The 7842-nt window shown below is 41.4% G+C and overlaps 1 long non-coding RNA gene across 1 annotated transcript; it reads left to right on the plus strand.

Annotated features, from left to right (window-relative positions):
• Window positions 1-3296: 3296 nt before the first annotated feature.
• LOC143786381 (uncharacterized) lies at window positions 3297-4876 on the plus strand. The gene is made up of 2 exons (XR_013218279.1): window positions 3297-3469; window positions 3897-4876. It is a non-coding gene; the product is annotated as an uncharacterized LOC143786381 (long non-coding RNA).
• The last annotated feature ends 2966 nt before the right edge of the window (window positions 4877-7842 follow it).

Here is a 7842-nt window from a genome sequence, read left to right on the forward strand (position 1 = left end):
GTTCCCACGCAGCTGTGCTGTAAAATGAGAGTACCTGAGTGACAGAACTCTGGTAAACTCTAGCGCATGCACAGTGATACACTGCAGAAGCCTTAGCTCTGTCAGTGTGTTGCCGGAGCTGTGGAGGGCTGTCACCTCTCCTGATGTGTCTGTTTTCCATGGGAAATCGTCGTGGGACACTCGTTGCATAGACTATTTCTGACTAGGGAGTATACTATTTTTTTATTTTTTACAGGAGAACGAGGGCTTCGCTTGGATTTGGTGTTTAATAAAAGATGGTCTAAAGTGTGTGTAATTATTTCATTAAAATACTTTATTCTAATGTCTGTGTATTTTATTAACCCTTTAATACTATAGGCTTTATAATGGATAGGTGTCTTATGGACACCTCTCCATTGTTAACTGGATAGTAAGGTGACATTAACCCCTTACTACCCCATATGCCACTGCTGCACGGCAGTGGGAAGAGAGGCTAAGTGCCAGAATTGGCGCATCTTACAGATGCGCCTTTTCTGGGACTGCTGTGGGTTAGTGTTTGTAGCCAGAGGGGGCCAATATCCATGGCCCCTTCCTAGGCTATGAATATTAGACCACAGCTGTCTGCATAGCCTTTCTTTCTATTAATTATGGAGGGACCCCACGTCATTTTTTGGGGGAGTGCCCCTATTTTAATTGCCAGTAAAGGCTATGCAGACAGCTGCGGACTGATATTCATAGCCTGGAAAGATCCATGGGTTTTAACCCCTTCCCAGGCTATAAACATCTGCTCCCAGTTGCCGGCTTTCCCTCTCTGGCGCATAAAATTGCACAGGAGCCCACGCAATTTTTTTTATAACCCCTTTTGTGAACATAAAAAAAAAAACTATAAAAATTCGCTATAAAATAGTAAATCACACCCCCCCCCCTTTATCACCCCCTTAGTTATGGCAAAATAATTAACCCCTTCATGACTTTGGGATTTTCCGTGTTCGTTTTTTGCTCCCCTTCTTCCCAGAGGCCATATCTTTTTTTATTTTTCGTCCATATGGCCATGTGAGGGCTTATTTTTTGCAAAACAAGTTGTACTTTTGAACGACATCATTGGTTTTAGCATGTCGTGTACTAGAAAACGGGAAAAAAATTCCAAGTGCGGTGAAATTGCAAAAAAAAGTGCAATCCCACACTTGTTTTTTGATTGGCTTTTTTACTAGGTTCACTAAATGCTAAAACTGATCTGCCATCATGATTCTCCAGGTCATTATGAGTTCATAGACACCAAACATGTCTAGGTTCTCTTTTATCTAAGTGGTGAAAAAAAATTCCAAACTTTGCTTAAAAAAAAATGCGCCATTTTCCGATACCCGTAGCGTCTCCATTTTTCATGATCTGGGGTCTTTTGAGGGCTTATTTTTTGTGTGCTGAGCTGGCGTTTTTAATAATAGCATTTTGGTGCAGATACGTTCTTTTGATCGCCCGTTATTGCATTTTAATGTAATGTCGCGGCGACCCAAAAAAAACGTAATTCTGGCGTTTCGAATTTTTTTCTTGCTACGCCGTTTAGCAATCAGGTTAATCCTTTTATTTTATTGATAGATCGGGCGATTCTGAACGCAGCGATACCAAATATGTGTAGGTTTGATATTTTTTTATTGATTTATTTTGAATGGGGCGAAAGGGGGGTGATTTAAACTTTTATATTTTTTTTTATTTTTTTTCACATTTTTTTTTACTTTTTTTTTTACTTTTGCCATGCTTTAATAGCCTCCATGGGAGGCTAGAAGTTGGCACCACTCGATCGGCTCTGCTACATAGCAGCGATCATCAGATCGCTGCTATGCAGCAGAAATGCAGGTGTGCTATGAGCGCCGACCACAGGGGGGCGCTCACAGCAGGCCGGCATCAGTAACCATAGAGGTCTCAAGGACCTCTATGGTTACCATTCTGACGCATCGCTGACCCCCGATCATGTGACGGGGTCGGCGATGCGGTCATTTCTGGCCGGAAGCGCCGGTTAAATGTCACTGTCAGCGTTTGACAGCGGCATTAAACTAGTTAATAGCGGCGGGTGAATCGCGATTTCACTCGCCGCCATTGCGGGCACATGTCAGCTGTTCAAAACAGCTGACATGTCCCGGCTTTGATGCGGGCTCACCGCCGGAGCCCTGCTTCAAAGCGCGGTATCTGACCTTGGACGTACTATCCCGTCCGAGGTCAGAAAGAGGTTAAAAAAAATGTATTTCCATTTTCACGTTAGGGTTTGGGTTGGAGTTAGAATTGGTGGGGGGGTTCCACTGTTTAGGCACATCAGTGGCTCTCCAAACGTGACATGGCGTCTGTTGTCAATTCCTGCCAATTTTGCATTTAATATTCAAGCGGCGCACCTTCCCTTCTGAGCTCTGCCATGCCCTCAAACAGTGCATCACCCCCACATATGGGGTATTAGGGAACTCGGGACAAATTGTTAAACAACTTTTGGGGTCCAATTTCTCCTGTTACCCTTGGTAAAATAAAACAAAGTGTATCTGATTTTTGTTGTCTAAAAAGCTAAATGTTCATTTTTTTAAACATTCCAAAAATTCCTGTGAAACACCTGAAGGGTTAATAAACTTATTGAATGTGGTTTTGAACATCTTGAAGGGTGCAGTTTTTAGAATGGTGTCACTTTTGGGTATTTCTTGTCATATAGACCCCTCAAAGTGGCTTCAAATGTGATGTGGTACGTAAAAAAAAATGGTGTTTTTTAAAAAAAATCGCCGATCAACTAACCCTTCTAACTCCTTAATAAAAAAAAATTGGTTCCAAAATTGTGCTGATGTAAAGTAAACATGTGGGAAATGTTACTTATTACTAGTGATGAGCGAGTATACTCGTTGCTCGGGTTTTCTCCGAGTATTTGTTAGTGCTGGGAGATTTAGTTTTTGTCGCCTCAGCTGCATGATTAACGGCTGCTGGACAGCCTGAACACATGTGTGAATTCCCTAACAAACAGGCATTCCTCACATGTATTCAGCCTGTCTAGCAGCTGTAAATGATGCAGCTGCGGCAACGAAAACTAAATCTCCGAGCACTAACAAATACTCGGAGATCACCCGAGCAACGAGTATACTCGCTCATCACTACTTATTACATATTTTGTGTGAAATATCTCTGTGATAGATAGAGATATATATATATATATTTATTTTATTTTTTTTCGGGTACTATATCCCTAATGGGATGCATGCCCAAATTCCAGGCAGTTGCAAATTGGTAATTATAAATGTTATTTAACAATTAATATTATATATTTTTTTTAAATGGACTGAGATTGATAATAGTGGGTTGTTTTTTGTTTTATTTTTAGAAAAAGAAAACAGAGGTGGCAGTCGGTCAGGGACAGGTTCCACAAATTCATCACCAGTTGTAACAAGAGTGGCTCCTTGCCCCAGAAGAAAAATTTCCCTTTCTTTGAAGAAATGTAATTTTTATTGACAAGCAGGCCATTGCGGAGGTAAGTTTTTAAAAATAGTGAGCAATTAATTAAAGATATATATATAGCCTTAAGGGTATGTTTCTACGTGGCGTAATACATCAGGAATGGCTGTGTTCAATCCGCAGCGTCCAGATGTTACAGCATAGTGGAGGGGATTTTATGAAATTCCATCTCCACTATGCGCACAAAGACGCAGGTGGCAGACCTGCGTAACCGGACATGCGGCGCGTCTTTATAGACTGCAGCATGTCTATTTATCTTTATCTTTCAATAGCCCAGTCTATGGATAGGATGCGGTGATTCCGCATGTGTTCAATGAACACATGCGTTATCACCGCGTGTAAAAAGGGGCAGAGCTGGATTTCCCCTGCGTCCAAAGCGCTGCTCCTACGCAACGTGGAAACATACCCTAATAATGAAGACTTGTTTTCTTTCATTTACACAGCACTGAAGGGAACATTTGTCCTCCTGGGCCTGAAGAAGACGACTCAGAAGAGGCAGCAGGAACATCTTCTGAAGCTGGTGCCACATCTTCTGCAGTTGGTGCCACATCCTTTGTTGCTACTGGCACATCTGCTTCTGCAGCTGTTGCATCAGTTTCAGCAGATGCAGATGTAACAGCAAGAAGAGAAAGAGTTGCCCATCCGGTGGCAGTAGAGCCCAGCAAAAAAAAAAAGTAAAAAACAAAATGATGCTAATACAGTAAAGATCACAAATGATACTCTGGATTTGATTAAAAAATCAATTACAGAGGGTCATTTTGTTTTTTTGCCTTGACTGTAGCAAGCAAGGCTCGCTCACTGCCACCGGATAGGCAGTCAATCTTTATGAGTATTGTCCATAGGACGCTTGCAGCTTTTGAGCACCCTGCTCCAATTTCATCTTTGCATGACATTTTGGTGGGGGTCATTTGTAGTGTACGTCCAAAACCACAACCACCTGCACGAGAACCCGACTACCGATACACAAGACCAGCCAGCACGTATTCACAATATTCCGAGTCAAGCAGTGCACAAAGGCCGGGCCCCTCACCGACTGCAAGTTTCAGTTCTGATCCAGCTACAACATATGGGTATTGCCCTGAATACCAATTTTTAAATTAACAATAGGTGCACACCATCGTTCTCGTGCCCACTACATTCATATGTTGAAAGTTGAGTTGATTCCTGCCAAGTGTCGCAGACCAGCCATCAAGCAGTTCCAAGATGTTTAAAGTCTGCCACACCGAGTTTTACATTGCCACCACAAGACCTGCTTCATCACCAAGAGACCAATCACCTTCTCGGAAGCAAGGCAACGTTCTTGTTTTGTGGTCAAAAAAATTACTTATTTGGCCAAAAGTAAAAAAAAATGTTCTCATATTGAAAAAAAATGTTTGTCATAATGTTTTTATTGGTTTTAAAATAAAGTTATCTTTGAAAATTATTTTTTTTTAATCAACTTTAACATAAGAGGTATATACAAGTGCTCTTTTGCTGAATATGCAGCTGAATGCTCCGGTCCGAGTCCCGGCGGCAGTGCTGGATAGTGAGGTGCGAGACTCGTGCGAGTTTCTCGCAAGTGTGACCCCGGGATAACACAGATTTTTTTCTACCTATATACAGTATCTATCAATCTATAGATAGATCTATAGATAGATTTATCTATCTGGGCTTTCAGTTGGAGTCATGGAAATTGAGTCCGAGTTGTAGGTTTGATTACCGACTCAACAGGCCTGGTATGAGGGAGGTGGAGTTGTAGTCACGGAAATTGAGGAGTCGGAGTTGTAGTTTTGATTACCGACTCAACAGCCCTGGTATGAGGGAGTCTGAGTTGGAGTCATAGAAATTGAGGAGTCGGAGTTAGAGTCGGAGGTTTGGCTTACCGACTCCACAGCATTGTTATCTATAGATGGATGGATAGATTTATCTATTAGTGATAAAGTGAGTATACTTGTTGCTCGGGTTTCCCGAACACACTCGGGTGGTCTCCAAGTATTTGTTAATGCTCAGAGATTTAGTTTTTGCTTCTGCAGCTGCATGATTTATGGCTGCTAGACAGGCTGAATACATGTGAGGAATGTCCATATGTGTTCAGGCTGTCCAGCAGCTGAGGCAATGAAAACGAAATCTCCGAGCACTAACAAATACTCGGAGATCACCCGAGCGTGCTCGGGAAAACCTGAGCAACGAGTATACTTGCTCATCACTAATATCTATCTATAGGTATATCTATACATGTATCTATCTTTAGATAGATGTATCTATAGATAGATGGATAGATATATCCACTATATCCAGGCTCGGACTGGCCGACAGTTTTATCCCCAGGTGGGCCCCTGTGTAGATCTGGGCCCCCAACCCTACTGTATAGGCAGTACTTGGCATACTTCACTTGATTCACTCTGTATAGAAAAGAGCAGCATCTCATCATTCATTAATCATGCTACCCAGTTCATTATTATATAGAGATATAGGTAAATTTGTGAACGAAGGTAGTATAATATTTGCATGCAGGTGAAAAGTGCCCCCCCCCAAGGCAATGTTATTGGTGTGCCCTTGTCATCCCAGTCCGAAACTGGTTGTAGTGCTTGCATAAGTGCTGTGACTCATTCTAACAGCTGTGATGCAGTGACCCATGTTACAGCCAGGGGGCACTGTGTGCGCTTCAGGATGCGCTTGGAGGCATAATTATGATGGTGAAGTAGGGACTGGTATTATTGTAAATGGCCGGTATTTCTCACAGAGGTTCTCTGTGCTGTAAGCCCAAAATGATATCGTCATGCTGGCCCTTATAGTTCCACAAGTGTTTGTTGTGTTTACTTATAAGGGGGGCTTATAGGGTTAGTCAAAGAGCTGGGCGGGAATTGGCTAACCACACATGCACCGCCTGTCCATGTGGGGTGGTTACAACCACACACTCCCTGACAGAAGTTATGTCGCTTATCCATGTAATGTAAATAAAAGTTTATAACCTGACAATAAATTCATCCATTGGTTGTATAAATTATTCTTTTGAAAGCTGAAACCCTCTGTAATGTGGTTTAGGTTAAGAAAATAAATTGGTATCAATGCAGAAATATTGATCAGTTAACCCCTTAAGCCCCGAGGGTGGTTTGCACGTTAATGACCAGGCCAATTTTTACAATTCTGACCACTGTCCCTTTATGAGGTTATAACTCTGGAACGCTTCAACGGATCTTGGCGATTCTGACACTGTTTTCTCGTGACATATTGTACTTCATGTTAGTGGTAAAATTTCTTCGATATAACTTGCGTTTATTTGTGAAAAAAACGAATATTTGGCGAAAATTTGGAAAATTTCGCAATTTTCCAACTTTGAATTTTTATGCCCTTAAATCACAGACATATGTCACACAAAATACTTAATAAATAACATTTCCCACATGTCTACTTTACATCGGCACAATTTTGGAACCAAAATTTTTTTTTGTGACGGAGTTATAAGGGTTAAAAGTTGACCAGCAATTTCTCATTTTTACAACACCATTTTTTTTTAGGGACCACATCTCATTTGAAGTCATTTTGACGGGTCTATATGATAGAAAATACCCAAGTGTGACACCATTCTAAAAACTGCACCCCTCAAGGTACTCAAAACCACTTTCAAGAAGTTTATTAACCCTTCAGGTGTTTCACAGGAATTTTTGGAATGTTTAAATAAAAATGAACATTTAACTTTTTTTGACACACAATTTATTTCAGCTCCAATTTGTTTTATTTTACCAAGGGTAACAGGAGAAAATAGACCCCAAAAGTTGTTGTACAATTTGTCCTGAGTACGCTGATACCCCATATGTGGGGGTAAACCACAGTTTGGGCGCATGGCAGAGCTTGGAAGCAAAGGAGCGCCATTTGACTTTTCAATGCAAAATTGACTGGAATTGAGATGGGACGCCATGTTGCATTTAGAGAGCCCTTGATGTGCCTAAACATTGAAACCCCTAACAAGTGACACCATTTTGGAAAGTAGACCCCCTAAGGAACTTATCTAGATGTGTGGTGAGCACTTTGACCCAACAAGTGCTTTACAGAAGTTTATAATGCAGAGCCGTAAAAATAAAAAATCATATTTTTTCACAAAAATGATCTTTTCACCCCCAATTTTTTATTTTCCCAAGGGTAAGAGAAGAAATTGGACCCCAAAAAATGTTGTGCAATTTGTCCTGAGTACACTGATACCCCATATGTGGGTGTAAACCATTGTTTGGGCGCAGGGCAGAGCTCAGAAGGGAAGGAGCGCCATTTGACTTTTCAATGCAAAATTGACTGGAATTGAGATGGGACGCCATGTTGCGTTTGGAGAGCCCCTAATGTGCCTAAACATTGAAACCCCCCACGAGTGACACCATTTTGGAAAGTAGACCCCTTAAGGAACTTATCTAGATGTGT

This window comes from Ranitomeya variabilis, chromosome 7 (genome assembly GCF_051348905.1).
Source record: "Ranitomeya variabilis isolate aRanVar5 chromosome 7, aRanVar5.hap1, whole genome shotgun sequence".
Lineage (NCBI taxonomy): Eukaryota > Metazoa > Chordata > Amphibia > Anura > Dendrobatidae > Ranitomeya > Ranitomeya variabilis.